The 19,911-nt window shown below is 39.0% G+C and overlaps 1 long non-coding RNA gene across 1 annotated transcript; it reads right to left on the bottom strand.

Annotated features, from left to right (window-relative positions):
* Positions 1 to 1,847: 1,847 nt before the first annotated feature.
* On the bottom strand, positions 1,848 to 19,173 carry LOC122683570. Its single transcript, XR_006337779.1, has 3 exons — positions 19,058 to 19,173; positions 8,518 to 8,522; positions 1,848 to 1,863 (listed from the first exon to the last, which is right to left on the bottom strand). It is a non-coding gene; the product is annotated as an uncharacterized LOC122683570 (long non-coding RNA).
* Positions 19,174 to 19,911: the final 738 nt, after the last annotated feature.

Genomic DNA, 19,911 nt, shown 5'->3' with positions numbered 1-19,911 from the left:
GTATGCCGAGGAGTGGGATTGCTGGGTCATATGGCAGTTCTATTTCCAGTTTTTTAAGGAATCTCCACACTGTTCTCCATAGTGGCTGTACTAGTTTACATTCCCACCAACAGTGTAAGAGGGTTACTTTTTCTCCATACCCTCTCCAGCGTTTATTGCTTGTAGACTTTTGGATAGCAGCCATCCTGACTGGCATGTAATGGTACCTCATTGTGGTATTCTAGCCTGGGAAATCCCATGCACAGAGGAGCCTGTTGGGCTACAATTCATGGGTCAGACACAACTTAGCAACTAAACAACAACAAGAACAAAATACGTACCCAACATAGGAGAATGTAAATAAATAAATAAATAAAGCAAACAGTACTACATATAAAGAGAGACATTCACAGTAATATAATAAGAGTAGGGAACTTTAATAACCCCCTACATCAATGGATAGATCATCCAGACAAAAAAACAATTAAGAAACAATGACCCTTGAATGACACGTTAGCCTAATGAACTTGATAGCTAAACAGAACAACACACTAAAAAACAACAGAAAACACATTGTTTTTAAGTGCAAATGGTACTTTCTCCAGTATATATCATATTTAGCCATAAAACAGTCTCAATAAATTTAAGTAGGTTGAAATCATATCAGGCATCTTTTCCTACCGCAATGGTATGAAACTAGAAATTAATTACAAGGAGAAAACCGGAAAAAGCACAAACAAGCAGAGGCTAAACCAGATGCTATTAAATAACTAATGGATCATGAAGAAAAAAATACCTTGAAGTAAAGGAAAATGAAAACATAATGTTCCAAAATCTATAGGATGAAGCAAAAAAAGTTCCAAGAGTGTGGTTTATAGTGATACAGGCATACTTCAGAAAACAAGAAAAAGTCTCAAACAACCTGAGCTTACACCTAAAGAAACTAGAAAAAAGAACAAAGCATAATGTCTATATACTAATAAAAAGCTATCAGAAATAGAAATTAAGAAAATAATCCCATTTACAATTCCATCAAAAAGAATGAAATACCTGGGAGTAAATTTAACCAAGTAGGTAAAAGACACTGAAAACTATAAAGCACCGATGAAAGAAATTAAAAACAACATAAATAAATAGAAAGATATACCATTCTCATACTTAACAATATTAAACAATATCTTAATATTGTTAAAATATTCATATTACCCAAAGCAATCTATATATTCAATGCAATTCCTATTGAAGTATTGATGACATTTTTCACAGAACTAGAACAAATACTCTTAAAATTTGTATGGAACCACAAAAGACCCTAAAAAGCCAAAGCAACCTTAAGAAAGAACTAAGCTAGAGGGATCATGCTCCCTGGTTTTGAACTATACTACAAAGCTATGTTTTTTAAAACTGTATGGTAATGGCACAAAAAGAGACACAGAGATCAATGGAACAGACTAGAGAGTACAATACAGTAAGAAACCCACGTTGGAGTTTTCAATTAATTTATGAAAAAGGAGCCAAGAATATATGATGCAGAAAAGACTCGTCTCTTTAATAAATTGTGCTGGGAAAAAATTGGACAGCTATATGCAAAAAACTGTTAACACTTGGTTATACCATATGAATAAGCTCAAATGGGTTAGACTTAAATGTAAGACTTGAAACCATAAAACTCCTAGAAGAAAACACAGTATGGTTCCTGACATCAGTTTTAATAATATTTTTGAATCTGTCTCCTCAGGTAAGGACAACAAAAGCAAAAATAATCTACCTCAAACTTAAAGGTTTTATACAGTGAAGGAAACGACCAACAAAATGAAAAGTTAATTTAATGAATTGGAGAGGATATTTGCAAATGATTCAACCAGTATCCAAACATACAAAGAACTCACAAAACTCAATAAGAAAATCAGATTAAAAATGGTTCAGTCAGTCAGTCAGTTCAGTTGCTCAGTCGTGTCTGGCTTTTTGCGACCCCACGCACTTCAGCACGCCAGGCTTCCCTGTCCACCATCAACTCTCGGAGCATACTCAAACTCATGTTCATCGCATTGGTGATGCCATCCAACCATCTTATCCTCTGCCGTCCACTTCTACTTCCGCCTTCAAACTTTCCCAGCATCACGGTCTTTTTTAATGAGTTGGTTCTTCGCATCAGGTGGCCAGAGTATTGGAGTTTCAGCTTCAGCATCAGACCTTCTGAAGAATATTCAGGACTGATTTCCTTTAGGATTTATAAGTTGGATCTCCTTGCAATCTAAGGGACTCTCAAGAGTTTTCTCCAACAACACATTTCAGAAGCATCAATTCTTCAGCACTCAGCTTTCTTTATAGTCCACTTGTCACATCCATACATGACTACTGGAAAAACCATAGCTTTGACTAGATGGACCTTTGTTGGTAATGTAATGTCTCTGCTTTTTAATATGCTGTCTAGGTTGGTCATAATTTTTCATCCAAGGAGTAAGCATCTTTTAATTTCATAACTCCAGTAACCATCTGCAGTGATTTTGGAGCCCCCCAAAATAAAGTCTGTTTCACTGTTTCCATTGTTTCCCCAACTATTTGCCATGAAGTGATGGGACCAGATGCCATGATCTTAGTTTTCTGAATGTTGAGTTTTAAGCCGACTTTTTCACTCTCCTCTTTCACTTTCATCAAGAGGCTCTTTAGTTCTTCTTCACTTTCTGCCACAAGGGTGGTGTCATCTGCACATCTGAGGTAATTGATATTTCTCCCCGCAATCTTGATTCCAGCTTGTGCTTCATCTAACTCGGCATTTTGCATGATGTAATATGCATATAAGTTAAATAAACAGGGTGACAATATACAGCCATGATGTACTCCTTTCCTGTCTATACTCCTGTACTCCTCAACTCCTGTCTATAGTTGCATGTCCAGTTCTAACTGTTGCTTCTTGACCTGCATACAGATTTCTCAGGAGGCAGGTCAGGTGGTCTGGTATTCCTGTCTCTTTAAGAATTTTACAGTTTGTTGTGATCCACACAGTCAACGGCTTTGGTGTAGTCAATAAAGCAAAAGTAGATGTTTTTCAGGAACTCTTTTGCTTTTTCAATGATTTAGCGGATGTTGGCAATTTGATCTCTGGTTCCTCTGCCCTTTCTAAATCCAGCTTGAACATCTGGGAGTTCATGGCTCATGTACTGTTGAAGCCTGGCTTGGAGAATTTTGAGCATTACTTTGCTAGCGTGTGAGATGAGTGCAATTGTGCAGTGTTTGAACATTCTTTGGCATTGCCTTTCTTTGGGGTTGGAATGAAAACTGACCTTTTCCAGTCCTGTGGCCACTGCTGAGTTTTCCAAATTTGCTGGCATATTGAGTGCAGCACTTTCACAGCATCATCTTTCAGGATTTGAAATAGCTTAACTGGAACTCTATAACTCCACTAGCTTTGTTTGTAGTGATGCTTCCTAAGGCCTACTTGATTTCACATTCCAGAATGTCTGGCTCTAGCTGAGTGATCACACCATTATGATTATCTGGGTCATGAAGATCTTTTTTGTAGAGTTTTTCTGTGTATTGTTGCCACTTCTTCTTAATATCTTCTTCTTCTGTTAGGTCCATACCATTTCTGTCCTTTATTGAGCCCATCTTTGCATGAAATGTTCCCTTGGTATCTCTAATTTTCTTGAAGAGATCTCTGGTATTTCCAATTCTATTGTTTTCCTCTATTTCTTTGCATTGATCACTTAGGAAGCCTTTTTTATCTCTCTTTGCTATTCTTTGGAACTCTGCAATCAAATAGGTATATCTTTCCTTTTCTCCTTCACCTTTAGCTTCTTTCTTTTCTCAGCTATTTGTAAGTCCTCTTTGGACAACCATTTTGCCTTTTTGCATTTCTTTTTCTTGGGGATGGTCTTGACCACTGCCCCTGGACAATGTCATGAACCTCTGTCCATAGTTCTTCAGGCACTCTGTCTATTAGATCTAGTCTCTTAAATCTATTTCTCACTTCCACTGTATAATTGTAAGGGATTTGATTTAGGTCGTACCTGAATGGTCTAGTGGTTTTCCCTACTTTCTTCAATTTAAGTCTGAATTCGGCAATAAGGAGTTCATGATCTGAGCCACAGTCAGCACCCGGTCTTGTTTTTGCTGACTGTATAGAGCTTCTCCATCTTTGACTGCAAAGAATATAATCAATCTGATTTTGGTATTGACCATCTGGTGATGTCCATGTGTAGAGTTTTCTCTTGTGTTGTTGGAAGAGGGTGTTTGCTATGACCAGTGTGCTCTCTTGGCAAAACTCTGTTAGCCTTTGACCTGCTTTGTTTTGTACTCCAAGGTCAAATTTGCCTATTACTCCAGGTATCTCTTGGCTTCCTACTTTTGCATTCCAGTCCCCTATAATGAAAAGGCCATCTTTGTTGGGTGTTAGCTCTAGAAGATCTTGTAGGTCTTCATAGAACTGTTCAACTTCAGCTTCTTCAGCATTACTGGTTGGGGCATAGACTTGGATTACTGTGTTATTGAATGGTTTGCCTTGGAAATGAACAGAGATCATTCTGTAATTTTTGAGATTGCATCTAAGTACTGCATTTTGGACTCTTTTGTTGACTATGATGGTTACTCCATTTCTTCTAAGGGATTCTTGCACACAGTAGTATATATAATGGTCATCTGAGTTAAATTCACCCATTCCAGTTAGTTCGCTGATTCCTAAATGCTGATGTTCACTCTTGCCATCTCCTGTTTGACCACTTCCAATTTGCCTTGGTTCATGGACCTAGCATTCCAGGTTCCTGTGCAATATTGCTCTTTGCAGCATTGGACTTTCCTTCCATCACCAGTCACATCCACAAATGGGTGTTGTTTTCTCTTCTAACACTTTATATAATGTGACAATAATGAAAGGAAGACTAAAACTAGAGTCAGAATTACAAGGCTGTGATATGAATTCAACTGCTCCCTCCTAGCTTTGTGACCTTGAACAATAGAGTACAATTACAGAATTGGAGGGACTGAATTAAATAATCTTTGAAACACCGTCTAGAATTAACTTTCTGTAGTTTGGAGCATGTTTTCTTTAGGTGGGGCCTCAGAATAGGGTGGAAAGAAAGCATAATAGGGAGAAAAAAAAAAGAAATATAAGGGGAAACAAAAACAAAGCAGGAAAAGTTAATAGGAAAGGAGCGCAGTGAGAAATAGGAAGTAAATGTATGCAGATTCAATCAGACAACTGGTTGACATTTTTTTCTTTTTAAAAATATTTTCTATGTTTAAAAAACATAGGCTTATGTTGCACAGTGAATGGGTCATTTATTCACAAAATAACCTGGTTGATATTTTTAAATTAAGCATCCCCTGTATGCTAGGTCCTGGGGATAGGATGACGGACAAGCCCTCATAGAATTTATAGATGATTATAGAATATGTAGACAGAGAGTCAGAAAAAGAACAGAAGAAGCTAACATCATCTGGAGACTCAGAGGAGAATTCCCCGAGAAAGGGTGGTAAAAGTTGGGACCGAGAATTCTGGGTAGAGAAAACAGCATTTACAAACACTGAGAGAGCAGCAAGCCTAATTTTCAAGAGCTGAATGATTTCATGTGTGGTTGCAACTGGGAAGAAAATGAAGCAAGAAAGATAAAGCACATCCTCTAAGGATGTCCTGCTAGTAGGTTGAAATGGAAACCATTCCATTTCATCCCCTGTGTGTGCTCTGATGTGGATGGCCACGTGCAGTCGACTCCCTTTCCCAATCAATCGTCCTGTAATAAGGAAGAACACAAGCCCTACCCCAGAGAATCCCTCTCAGGTCATCTAAGGGCAAAAGAGAATGGTGCATTTTGACAAGGGAAATTCCTCAGGAAAGAAAAGTAAGGAGATGATGTTAAATATGCCTCCTTGTGCTTCCTCCCGGCCCTCATTCCTGTATCTAGTGCATGCAAAGTCTTCCTCCTTTTCTCTTAGATTCTATTTCCCTTCCCCAAGAACAGCTTTTCCCCCCTCTTTTTTTTTTTTTCCTTTTTTTCCCCCCTTTGGCCCAAACCATAGTGCTGAAAATGTAAAACCTGCAGTTTTGGGTATGTTACCAAATGAAACAGTTTTACTTAACATCTTGTTTTTGCCAAAATATTTTCAAAGCAGCTGGAGAGCTGTCAGACCACAGTGACTCTCAGCTGCGTTTCCTTCTAGCATTTCCCCAGGTTTTCCCAGCACAGCACTCAGTAACTGGATATTATTTGAGGGGGGGGGGAAGTGCTGCACGAGACAGTTTGTAGATTTAAGAACTGTCCTCTGGGTACTGAAGGCCAGAGATTGAAGGTGCTCAGTTGCCAAACTCCAGGGCTGGGTGGACTGTGTGTCATTTTCAGATGATGCTTTCAGCAACGGGACCTAGAGGAAAAACGCTGGCAATGGTCAAAATTTAGATTGTCATTCCAAAGCCTTTTAGATTGTTTTCTGCCTTAGTCATGTGACTTTGACCAAAAGAATTGATTCTGATAGAAAAAAAAAAATTACTAAATGCAGCTTGAAATGACATGCAGTTTGGCTTTGCAGATACTGACAGCCTTCCCCCATCCTTAACCATCTCTTCTAATCCTCGCTAGCATTTGTGGGTTTTATGTACTAGCAGAATAATTTAATAGTAAGCAATCAGCCTTTATGCTTCTCTAACAATTTTCTTCTAAGACGTTAAAGGAGGAGTTTAGGGAGTTTAGAAACAGAGGCAGTAGTTACTATGTCTACTTAACTCAAGCAGAAACTGAAGTTCTGGAAAGTGACATGACTTTTTTAAGGTCATGTAACAAGTCGAAGCTGTTCCCTTCCTTCTAATATACTACTAATCCATTCAATTATAAGACATTATAAAATGAAGCAAATAAAATATAATAAAATAAATTCAATAGCTGTGTGGAAATTATGATAATATCAATCCAAATGATAACCACTAATTGACAATAGATTGGGCCTCAGGGTTTAAGTGTTATTGGTTTAGTCAAGTCTGACATTTGTGACTGCATGGACTGTAGCCTGCCAGGCTTCTCTGTCCATGGGATTCTCCAGGCAAGAATACTGGAATGGGTTGCCATTTCCTTCTCCAGAGGATCTTCCCAACCCAGGTATCAAATCTGGGTCTCCTGCATTGCAGGTAGGTTCTTTATCGACTTATTATGAGGGAAGCTCCAAGTGCTATTACCACTAATTTATCTTTACCAGTTCTACTATTGTCATTTGGGTCCTGCCAAAAAACAGATGGCATACTCCAAGGCAGTAATATAGTTAAATGGAGTGGATAGGGTCAAGGGAACCACTGAGAGGGTAAAGCACCCAGGACTGGGAATACTGAAAAGCAGTTGTCACTCCATCAGTGCTTGGCCCAAGAGAGGCTGAAGAAGGAGCGGTGACCAGAGCTCAGTGAAACTTCTTGCTACAAGAGAGGGGCTATCAGCCATGGACATGACCCGGGGGTGGGAGTGACCTCCCAAGCTCCCACCTTTGCTTTTCTCTCATCTCTGCTTTCCTACAAGTGCCCTCTGATGACCAAAACCAGCAAGAAGCCAGAGAATTAAGAAGTCTGGGTGATGCTGTCTGAAATGCTCAGATCTCTTCCCTTTTCTTTATATACCATTTATATGCTGATGACTGCCAGGTTTCTATCAAAATTTCTTAAATTTTAATTCAGTGAATTGAATTTCAGTTTACTACTAGGAATCCCCTAACTGAGCACCTGTTCTTCTCCCAAATTCTGTTCCTCCTACAATCTTCTCCATCTCAGTTGTTACCCGTCTCCCACCAGTCACAAGTCAAAAATCTTGCAGACATCACTGTCTCAGGACCAGCATCCTGTTCTTCAGCAAATCTTATTGACTCTCCATCATTTAGCATCTATGTGGACTCTTACCACTTCTCACTGCTTTAATACCACCACCACAATATGAATCCTAATTATTAGCTGCTTAGAATGTTATACTAGATACACTATTTGCACCCTTTTCTTCTTTAGTTTCAACAGAAAATAAAGTGGTTCTTTGAAAAAACTAAGTTAGATCATATCAGACTTTATACAGGAGTCTAATAGCCTTCAATTTTACTCAAACTAGAGGAAGTTAAATCCTTACAATGTCCTATAAGTCCCTACAAGATCTGTCTGTCCATCCTTTTAACTCTTTGGCCTCATTTCCTATTTACCTCTCCCTCGTTCAACCATGGCTCAGCTGGGTTGACCTGGGTTGGAAAGATCCCCTGGAGAAGGGAATGGCAACCCACTCCAGTATTCTTGCCTGGAGAATTCCACAGACAATAGTCCATGGGGTTGCAAAGAGTCGGACACGACTGAGCGACTTTCACTTTCAACCATTCTGCTAACACTAAACACTTACCATGTCTAAAACCAGGTATATTTTCACCTATAAACAATGTTTACCCTTGCTATATACTCTGTGTGGCATGCTCTTCTTCCAAATGTCTGCACGACTCAGGCCCTAGTCTTCATCATATTTTGTTCAAAAGTCATCTTCTCAATAGGACCTTTCTGACTTTTTTTTTTAAATTAAAATAGAATCCCCTCAACACCTTACCTAGCATTCCTGACCTGCTTCACTGTTTCATTTTTCTCCATAGCGCTAATGATCACCTGACACATTTTATATTTTACTTTTGTTTGTTTATTGTCTGCCTTCTCTTGCTTGTATCTCCATCCCCACTATAATGAAATTTAGGAGCTTGACATGCACAGGGCTAAGAGGAGTCATGAGCAACTGCCAAAGGTTTCACTGCATGAAAAACTCTATTTTTTTGTCTTTCTCATAGCACTTGACAGTACTTGGTACAGGGATGTATAAATGCTCCCTAGTTTGAAACAGAGCTTTAGATATACCCAGAGGTGGCTCAGTGGTAAAGAATCTGCCTGCCAATGCAGGAGACGCAGGAGATGCGGGTTTGATACCTGGGTCAGGAAGATCCCCTCGAGGAGGAAATAGAAACCCACTCCAGTGTTCCTGCTTGTAAAATCCTGTAGACAGAGGAGCCTGGCAGGCTACAGTCCACTGGGTTGCATAGAGTCGGACATGTGACTGAGCATACATGTGCACAGAGTAGCCTATGGCAAGGGGTCTAAGTTTGAAATCATGGCAACATTTGAGACTTTTCATTAGAAACAAGTTAAAGGGATTCCAGAGACCTCCTTGGAAGCTGGGAGGGCCAAAGACAGCCCTCTTTCAAAAAAAATATTAGGAGTAGATTATCTAAAATCTCTCAGGGCCAGAGCTTATCCAGAGAACAAAACACTGGTGAAATCTGAGCCAGGGTCGCAGGTTAGAGTTCAAGAACTGTGAGAAAATGAGAACAGCTTCATAGAAGTTGAGCCATGGAAGGATTCTCTCTGTTCTTTTTAGTCTTGGTAAATGTTCAGTCAAAGGAAGTCCTAGATATATTTTCCAGACTCATTTCAATGTGTTAAAGATATACCAATAAGCTAATATTTGCTGAATCAGTACACAAAGCTTTGTCCAACTTCAGCAGAATGGAAAAGGTGAAGAGAAATTAATTTAATTACCACTGAAGGTTTTCCTTATGGAAAAAGTAGAATAGGCATTAGTCAAGTATTAATCGTATGATTTCAGGGTTCTAAGATGCCCCAAAATGATAAGCTTGCTGATACCTAAAGTTCTACATTCCATAATCTAACCACTTTTACTTAAGGATTTAATCCTGATTAAATGCAGATTTCCCCTAGGTAAGGTCCCTCACCAGTTATTTATTCCTTAGAGTGAAAAAATTTGAGAACAAATTTCATCAAGCACTACAGGGGATGGGTATAGTGGTCTTGAGAAACTTGTGATCCATGAAATAAAGGGTTAAGGGGCTTTGACAACAAACCTCACCTATCTCAGCTTTGCTTAGATTCAGCTTTGCTACATCTGTTTCAAAGATTCCTCATCATCAAAATGAAATGTGTTTCTGGGTAAGCTGTCATGTCAGAAACCAGGTCAGCTTTCAAATATATGGCCATGGAATTGGGGGTGGGCAGAGGGTGTGAATTACACCATCCTCCCTTTATTCCTTACCTGACACCCATAACGTTCATTTGCATCTTTATAATGAGAGTTGGACTATAAAGAAAGCTGAGCACCGATGAATTGATGCTTTTGAACTGTGGTGTTGGAGAGACTCTTGAGAGTCCCTTGAATTGCAAGGAGAGCCAACCAGTCAATCCTAAAGGAGATCAGTCCTGAATATTCATTGGAAGCACTGATGCTGAAGCTGAAACTCCAATACCCTGGCCACCTGATGTGAAGAACTGATTCGTTGGAAAAGACCTTGGTGCTGGGAAAGATTGAAGGCAGGAGGATAAGGGGACAACAGAGGATGAGACGGTTGGATGGCATCACCGACTCGATGGACATGAGTTTGAGCAAGCTCCAGGAGTTGGTGATGGACAAGGGAAGCCTGGAATACTGCAGTCCATGGGTCACAAAGAGTCTGACACGACTGAGTGACTGAACTGAACTGAATGAGTTAGGTACAATCAATGAGCCCATTAGCAAATTTAGTCATAGAAGAAACTGACAGTATGACTAAAATCCTCAGTACATGAGTGGACTTCAATTACTTAGCCTTTTTTTTTTTTTTCCAATTATCCAAATTCCCAACTGATGTGAAGATAATTCACATCAAGATGCATGTTCAGGATGCTCATTTTCATAGTAGTTTTCTTTCAAAAACTACTGGATTTCTTTATCACCACCAGATATTGTATTATATTAAAGAACATATGAGGAAACATTACATAGTAAATATAGGATTATAGAAGCTTCCTTCCCTAAACATAAACTATTAATGAAAATAAGAAATAAAATGAATGAAGAAAATAGAAATACTACTCTTACAAGAGAGAAATAATCATGAATCCTAAAATTTTTAAGGCATCATTATATAATGAAGATTCTGAAAATAATTCAAGTTTCTCTATCTATCATCTCTTTCTTCCAAATACAATATCACACACACACACAAAGAGAACAAACAGAAGCTGTACCATGGGGATAGAAAGTGAGTGGACAAAATCCTGAAAAGTCTCTTGACGGCACAAAAAATAGGACTGAGGGTGGGTGAATGAGAAGCTGAAAGAACTAAAAAGAGTCATGAATTTGTTTTTCCTGGCCCAGAGGAACATGAGAGAAATACCTCAGGAAGAATTATCCAGAACTAATTGTCTATAATAAATAAAAGTTTGGCAAAATAAAAGATGAGAATAAAAGGAAAATACCATTCCTCTAACCACTGAATACTTTTCCATAGTAGCTAAAAAGCATCATGTTGATTGTTGGAACAACCTCTACATTTTGAGTATTTCTCCAACATGACCACAGCTGGGCGTGAAGCAGAAGAAATGCTGGGGGAGTGGTGAGTTAAGTAGTGGTTGTTTTCATATAGCCAAAGATTTAGTGAGCCTGAACTGGTAGACTCACTGTGAAATAAGGAAACAATGCAATACCCTCATGTATCTGGTAATGCCCCCTAGACAGTAAAAATCTGATAAGAGATGTTTAACAAATTTCCAGAGAGATTAAAGACAAAATCTGTGAATGGAATCAATACACACCTCCAGCTTTTTTCTCTCACCTTCATCCTACCACTGCCCCTCCCTAGGTAACTATTGTGAAAAGTTAAACATAGAACTCAGTCATGGGTTCAGAGATATTTACAAAAATGATCAGATAAAGCAGAAAGTTGGCAAGGAGAAACTACCCACATATTTTGGAAAAGAGATGGAGAAGTGGAAAAGATAGAGCAACTACACTGAAACAATACAGAAAAACAAAACATTAAAAAAAAACTGTATATTTTGCAATCCCATAAAAATAATCCATTCTGGATGAAAATCAGTTCAGTTCAGCTCAGTTCAGCCGCTCAGTCGTGTCTGACTCTTTGCGACCCCATGGCTGCAGCATGCCAGGCCTCATTGTCCATCACCAACTCCCAGAGTTTACTCAAACTCATGTCCATCGAGTCAGTGATGCCATCCAACCATCTCATCCTCTGTCATCCCCTTCTCCTCCTGCCCTCAATCCTTCCCAGCATCAGGATCTTTTCAAATGAGTCATTTCTTTGCATCAGGTGGCTGAGGTATTGGAGTTTCAGCTTCAGCATCAGTCCTTCCAATGAATATTCAGGATTGATTTCCTTTAGGATTTACAGGTTGGATCTCCTTGATGTCCAAGGGACTCTCAAGAGTCTTCTCCAACACCACAGTTCAAAAGCATCAATTCATCAGGGCTCAGCTTTCTTTATAGTCCAACTCTCACATCCATACGTGACTATTGAAAAAACTATAGCTTTGACTAGACAGACCTTTGTTGGCAAAGTAATGTCTCTGCTTTTTAATATGCTGTTTAGGTTGGTCATAACTTTTCTTCCAAGGAGCAAGCATCCTTTAATTTCATGGCTGCAGTCACCATCTGCAGTGATTTTGCAGCCCCCCAAAATAAAGTCTGTCACTGTTTCACCATTGATTTGCTATGAAGTGATGGGACCAGATGCCATGATCTTAGTTTTATGAATGTTGAGCCTCAAGCCAACCTTTTCACTCTCCTCTTTCACTTTCATCAAGAAGCTCTTCAGTTCTTCAATTTCTGCCACAAGGGTGGTGTCATCTGTGTATCTGAGGTTATTGATATTTCTCCCGGAAATCTTGATTCCAGCTTGTGCTTCATCCAGTCCAGCATTTCTCATGATGTACTCTTCATACAAGTTAAATAAGCAGGGTGGCAACATACAACCTTGACATATTCCTTTCCCACTCTGGAGCCAGTCTGTTGTACCATGTCCAGTTCTAACTGTTGCTTCTTGACCTGCATACAGATTTCTCAGGAGGCAGGTCAGGTGGTCTGGTATCCCCATCTCTTGAAGAATTTTCCACAGTTTGCTGTGGACATAGCCAAAAGCTTTGGCATAGTCAATAAAGCAGCAGTAGATGTTTTTCTGGAACTCTCTTGCTTTTTCCATGATCTAGCAGATGTTGGCAATTTGATCTCTGGTTCCTCTGCATTTTCTAAATCCAGCTTGAACATCTGGAAGTTCACAGTTCTATACTGTTGAAGCCTGGCTTGGAGAATTAAATATCAATTATCAAAAATCTTTGTGAATTAAGTACAGTTAAAGAGAAGGTAGTGCAGTGGTAAAGAATCTGCCTGCCAATGCCTAAGACACAGGAGACTCGGGTTCAATCTCAGGGTCAGGAAGACCCACTGGTGGATGCAATGACAACCTATTCCAGTATTCTTGCCTGGAAAATTCCATGGACAGAGGAGCCTAGTGCGATATAGTCCATGGGGTCACAGAGAGTCAGACATAACTGAGCGACTGAGCACACAAGGGAAAGCTGACATTTTTGAAAGAATAAATTCATGGTGAAATGATGACAGCAAAATAAGGTAAAAATGACACTAGAGAATGAGCTAGAGAGAACATAAAATTATTTTAGAACTGATTATTTATAAACAGCAATTAATTAGTGTTCACAGTGAAAGATCAAGTTGATGAAGAGCTCTAGAAAACATTACAGAATGCAGCTAAAATAGACAAAAATAGAGATGAAAAAGAATAGAGAAGCTATGATGAACTGACAGAAAGGAACCAATCATATATAAATTGGTTCCCTTGATGTGGTATATACAACTAACAGAACAGAAAGAAATTTCAAAATAAAATGAAAAAACTGAATTTGCCATCTGCAAGTATAGTGTACTATTCTAGGACAGTTTGATAGACAATGGTCAACACAGACATAGCCTATTGAAAATATTGGGCTTAAAGGATTTTTAAAAAATAATCTGATTTCCAGTTTCAGCTCCAACACATAAAAAGCTTGGAATTCATCACTCCTGCCCTTACAGTGAGAAAAAAGTTGAACAAACTACAATTCAGTGACTCCTTGGACTCATTAGAGAATGAGGTACAAGCAAACAGACACCACACACTCTGCAGAGATGGGCTCCGGTATAATAATGGTGGGTCACAGATGAAAGATAATGTATTTTGAGGTAAGAGTATGTTCCTTTACTAAGCATGATATTATAAGAGCTCTAAAATTCAATAGGTCTAATTGTGTTACATGGTCAGATCACATAGCACATTATGGAGTTCCTTCTGAATCTGTAACTAGAGACCAAAGTTTACATCTTTTCTGACTGAAATGCTATGAGATTAGAAATCAACTACAAAAACAAACAAACAAACCTTTAAAAAACCCACAAACATGGGAGGCTAAACAATATGCTGCTGCTGCTAAGTCACTTCAGTTGTGTCTGACTCTGTGTGACCGCATAGATGGCAGCCTACCAGGTTCCTCTGTCCCTGGGATTCTCCAGGCAAGAACACTGTAGTGGGTTGCCATTTCCTTCTCCAATGCATGAAAGTGAAAAGTGAAAGGGAAGTCGCTCAGTCATGTGGGACTCTTCGTGACCCCATGGACTGCAGCCTACCAGGCTCCTCCGTCCGTGGGATTTTCCAGGCAAGAGTACTGGAGTGGGGTGCCATTGCCTTCTCTGCCAAACAGTATGCTACTTAATAGCTAATCAATCAACAAGGAGATCAAAGAAGGAATATAAAAATACCTAGAGACAAATGAAAACAGAAACATGACAATCCAAAATCTTTGGGACACAGCAAAAGCAGTTCCATCCTAAAGGAGATCAGTCCTGGGTGTTCATTGGAAGGACTGATGCTGAAGCTGAAGCTCCAATACTTTGGCCACCTCATGCGAAGAGTTTACTCATTGGAAAAGACCCTGATGCTGGGAGGGATTGGGGGCAGGAGGAGAAGGGGACGACAGAGGATGAGATGGCTGAATGGTATCACCAACTCGATGGGCATGAGTTTGGGTAAACTCTGGGAGTTGGTGATGGACAGGGAGGTCTGGTGTGCTGTGATTCATGGGGTCGCAAAGAGTCAGACACGACTGAGCAACTGAACTGAACTGAACTGAAAAGAAGTTCCAAGAGGGAAGTTTATAACAATCCAATCTTATCTCATGAAACAAGAGAAATTACAAATAAACAGCATAAATTTACACCTTTAGTTTAAGCCTGAATTTTAATATGAGGAGCTGATGATCTGAGTCACAGTCAGCACCAGGTCTTGCTTTTGCTGACTGTATACAGCTTCTCCATCTTCGGCTACATAGAATATAATCAATCTGATTTTGATTTTTGTTTTTGTTTCTTTTAAATCTTGAAGCATTAGCAGTTTATTTCAAGATTTGGTTTAGACTCCCCCCCCCCCAATTATTTTTATTAGTTGGAGGCTAATTACTTTACAATATTGTGGTGGTTTTTGCCACACATTGACGTGAATCAGCCACAGATTTACATGTGTTCCCCATCCTGAACCCCCCTCCAACCTCCCTCCCCATCCCATCCCTCTGGGTCATCCCAGTGTACCAGCCCCGAGCACTTGTCTCATGCGTCCAACCTGGACTGGCGATCTGTTTCACACTTGATAATATACATGTTTCAATGCTGTTCTCTCAGATCATCCCACCCTCACCTTCTCCCATAGAGTCCAAAAGTCTGTTCTATACATCTGTGTCTCATTTTCTGTCTTGCATATAGGGTTATCATTACCATCTTTCTAAATTCCATATATATGCATTAATATACTGTATTGGTGTTTATCTTTCTGGCTTACTTCACTCTGTATAATGGGCTCCAGTTTCAACCATCTCATTAGAACTGATTCAAATGTATTCTTTTTAATGGCTGCATAATATTCCATTGTGTATATGTGCCACAGCTTTCTTTTTTTTTTTTTTTAATTTTTTTATTAGTTGGAGGCTAATTACTTCACAACATTTCAGTGGGTTTTGTCATACATTGATATGAATCAGCCATAGATTTACACTTATTCCCCATCCCGATCCCCCCTCCCATCTCCCTCTCCACCCGATTCCTCTGGGTCTTCCCAGTGCACCAGGCCCGAGCACTTGTCTCATGCATCCCACCTGGGCTGGTGATCTGTTTCACCATAGATAGTATACATGCTGATCTTTTGAAACATCCCACCCTCACCTTCTCCCACAGAGTTCAAAAGTCTGTTCTGTATTTCTGTGTCTCTTTTTCTGTTTTGCATATAGGGTTATCATTACCATCTTTCTAAATTCCATATATATGTGTTAGTATGCTGTAATGTTCTTTATCTTTCTGGTTTACTTCACTCTGTATAAGGGGCTCCAGTTTCATCCATCTCATTAGGACTGGTTCAAATGAATTCTTTTTGACGGCTGAGTAAAATTCCATGGTGTATATGTGCCACAGCTTCCTTATCCATTCATCTGCTGATGGGCATCTAGGTTGCTTCCATGTCCTGGCTATTATAAACAGTGCTGCGATGAACATTGGGGTGCATGTGTCTCTTTCAGATCTGGTTTCCTCAGTGTGAATGCCCAGAAGTGGGATTGCTGGGTCATATGGCAGTTCTATTTCCAGTTTTTTAAGGAATCTCCACACTGTTTTCCATAGTGGCTGTACTAGTTTGCATTCCCACCAACAGTGTAAGAGGGTTCCCTTTTCTCCACACCCTCTCCAGCATTTATTGCTTGTAGACTTTTGGATAGCAGCCATCCTGACTGGTGTGTAATGGTACCTCATTGTGGTTTTGATTTGCATTTCTCTAATAATGAGTGATGTTGAGCACCTTTTCATGTGTTTGTTAGCCATCTGTATGTCTTCTTTGGAGAAATGTCTGTTTAGTTCTCTGGCCCATTTTTTGATTGGGTCATTTATTTTTCTGGAATTGAGCTGCAGGAGTTGCTTGTATATTTTTGAGATTAATCCTTTGTCTGTTTCTTCATTTGCTATTATTTTCTCCCAATCTGACGGCTGTCTTTTCACCTTACTTATAGTTTCTTTTGTAGTGCAAAAGCTTTTAAGTTTCATTAGATCCCATTTGTTTAGTTTTGCTTTTATTTCCAATATTCTGGGAGGTGGGTCATAGAGGATCTTGCTGTGATTTATGTCGGAGAGTGTTTTGCCTATGTTCTCCTCTAGGAGTTTTATAGTTTCTGGTCTTACATTTAGATCTTTAATCCATTTTGAGTTTATTTTTGTGTATGGTGTTAGAAAGTGTTCTAGTTTCATTCTTTTACAAGTGGTTGACCAGTTTTGCCAGCACCACTTGTTAAAGAGGTTGTCTTTTTTCCATTGTATATCCTTGCCTCCTTTGTCAAAGATAAGGTGTCCATAGGTTCGTGGATTTATCTCTGGGCTTTCTATTCTGTTCCATTGGTCTATATTTCTGTCTTTGTGCCAGTACCACACTGTCTTAATGACTGTGCCACAGCTTTCTTATCCATTCGTCTACTGATGGGCATCTAGGTTGCTTCCATGTCCTGGCTATTATAAACAGTGCTGCGATGAACATTGGGATGCGCATGTCTCTTTCAGATCTGGTTTCCTCAGTGTGTATGCCCAGAAGTGGGATTGCTGGGTCATATGGCAGTTCTATTTCCAGTTTCTTAAGGAATCTCCACACTGTTCTCCATAATGGCTGTACTAGTTTGCATTCCCACCAACAGTGTAAGAGGGTTCCCTTTTCTCCACACCCTCTCCAGCATTTATTGCTTATAGACTTTTGGATAGCAGCCATTCTGACTGGAGTGTAATGGTACCTCATTGAGGTTTTGATTTGCATTTCTCTGATAATGAGTGATGTTGAGCATCTTTTCATGTGTTTGTTAGCCATCTGTATGTCTTCTTTGGAGAAATGTCTGTTTAGATCTTTGGCCCATTTTTTGATTGGGTCATTTATTTTTCTGGAATTGAGCTGCAGGAGTTGCTTGTATATTTGTGAGATTAATCCTTTGTCTGTTTCTTCATTTGCTATTATTTTCTCCCATTCTGACAGCTGTGTTTTCACATTGCTTATAGTTTCCACTGTTGTCCAAAAACTTTTAAGTTCCATTAGGTCCCATTTGTTTATTTTTGCTTTTATTTCCAATATTCTGGGAGGTGGGTCATAGAGGATCTTGCCGTGATTTATGTTGGAGAGTGTTTTGCCTATGTTCTCCTCTAGGAGTTTTATAGTTTCTGGTCTTACATTTAGATCTTTAATCCTCAATATGATTTTGGTATTGACCATTTGATGATGTTCACATATAAAGTCATCTTTTGTTTTGTTGGAAAAGGGTGTTTGCTATGACCAGTGCATTCTCTTGGCAGAATTCTGTTAGCCTTTGCCATGTTTTATTTTGTACTCCAAGGCTAAACTCACTTGGAGTAAGGTAAATCTTCACTTCCTACTTTAGAAAGCAAGGAGATCAAACCAGTTGATCTTAAAGGAAATCAACCCTGAATACTCTTTCAAAGAACTGATGCTGAAGCTCCAAGACTTTGGCCACCTGATGTGAAGAGCTGACTCACTGGAAAAGACCCTGATGCTGGGAAAGATTGAAGGCAGAAGGAGAAGAGGGTGATGGTTAGATGGCATCACCGATTCACTGGACATGAACCTGGGCAAACTCCAGGAGAGAGTAAGGGACAGAGAAGCCTGACATGCTACATGGAGTCACAAAGAGTTGGACATGACCTGGCAACTAAACAACAACAATAACAACAACGAACCTAAAGCAGCTAGAGAAACAAAACCCAAAGTTAGTAAAAGGAAAAAAAAATCATAAAGATCAGGGCTGAAATAAGTAAAATAGAAAGGAAGAAAACAATAGAAAAGATCAACGAAACTAAATGCTAGTTCTTTAAAAAGGTAAACAAAATTGACAAACTTTTAACCAGAGGCATCAAGAAAAAAAGTGAAAGGGCTCAAATTAATAAAATTAGAAACAAAAAAGGAGAAGTTACAACAGACACCTCAGAATACAAAGGATCATAAAAGACTACACAAACAACTATACGTCAATAAAACAGACAACCTAGAAGAAATTGACAAATTCTTAGAAAATTACAATCTTCCAAAACTGAACTAGGAGGCAATAGAAAAAATAAAGGCCAATCACAAGTACTGAAATTGAAACTGTGACTGAAAAACTCCCAACAAACAAAAGTTCAGGACCACATGGCTTAACAGGAGAATTCTATCAAACATTTAGAGAAGTAGTAACACCTATCCTTCTGAAACTATTCCAAAAAACTGCAAGGGGAGGAACACTCCTAAACTCATTCTGTAAAGCCACCACTACCCTGATACCAAAACCAGACAAAAAAAAAAAAAAAAAGAAAAAAAATTAGAGAACAATATCACTGATGGACATATTCACCAAAATCCTTAACAAAATACTAGTAAACTGAATCCAACAAGACATTAAAAAGATCACACACCATGATTAAGTGGGATTTAACTCAGGGGTGCAAGGATTTTTCAATATCCACAAATCAATCAGTGTGATAATGCACTACATTAACAAATTGAAAAATAAAAACCTTATGATCATCTCAATCAATGCAGAAAAGGCTTTTGACAAAATTCAACAACATTCAGTAATATTTCTGTAACAGCATATTGTATTATTTGAAGATTAGTAGGTCTTTGGGAGGGGGGCAGGGGCAATTTCTATAGAGAAAGAACCAGTGTTTGTTGTACAACTACTGGGGGGGGGGGGATCTAACCCACGTGAAGCTATTGTTTTTCTGAATCTTATTGTTTCTTCATTTGTGTCCTCCACCATTCCCTTCCTGGCTGACATTGATATGCCTGTCAGAGTGTCATCAAGGATCATGCTTCAATAAAATGTGCTAAAGACAAAAAAAAAAAAAATAAAAAAATAAAAATAAAAAGATAAAATCTCTCCAGAAAATATGTGCAGAGGGAATTCACCTCAACATAATAAGGGCCATATATGACACATTCACAGCTAACATCATACTCAACAGTGAAAAGCTAAAATCATTTCCTCTAAGATCAGGAACAAGACAAAGGTGTACACTCTTGCCACTTTTATTCAACACAGTTTTGAAA

Source organism: Cervus elaphus, chromosome 25, assembly GCF_910594005.1.
Source record: "Cervus elaphus chromosome 25, mCerEla1.1, whole genome shotgun sequence".
NCBI classification, from domain to species: domain Eukaryota; kingdom Metazoa; phylum Chordata; class Mammalia; order Artiodactyla; family Cervidae; genus Cervus; species Cervus elaphus.
Note: the sequence above shows the minus strand (reverse complement) of the source record. Positions and strands in the feature narration are given on the sequence as shown.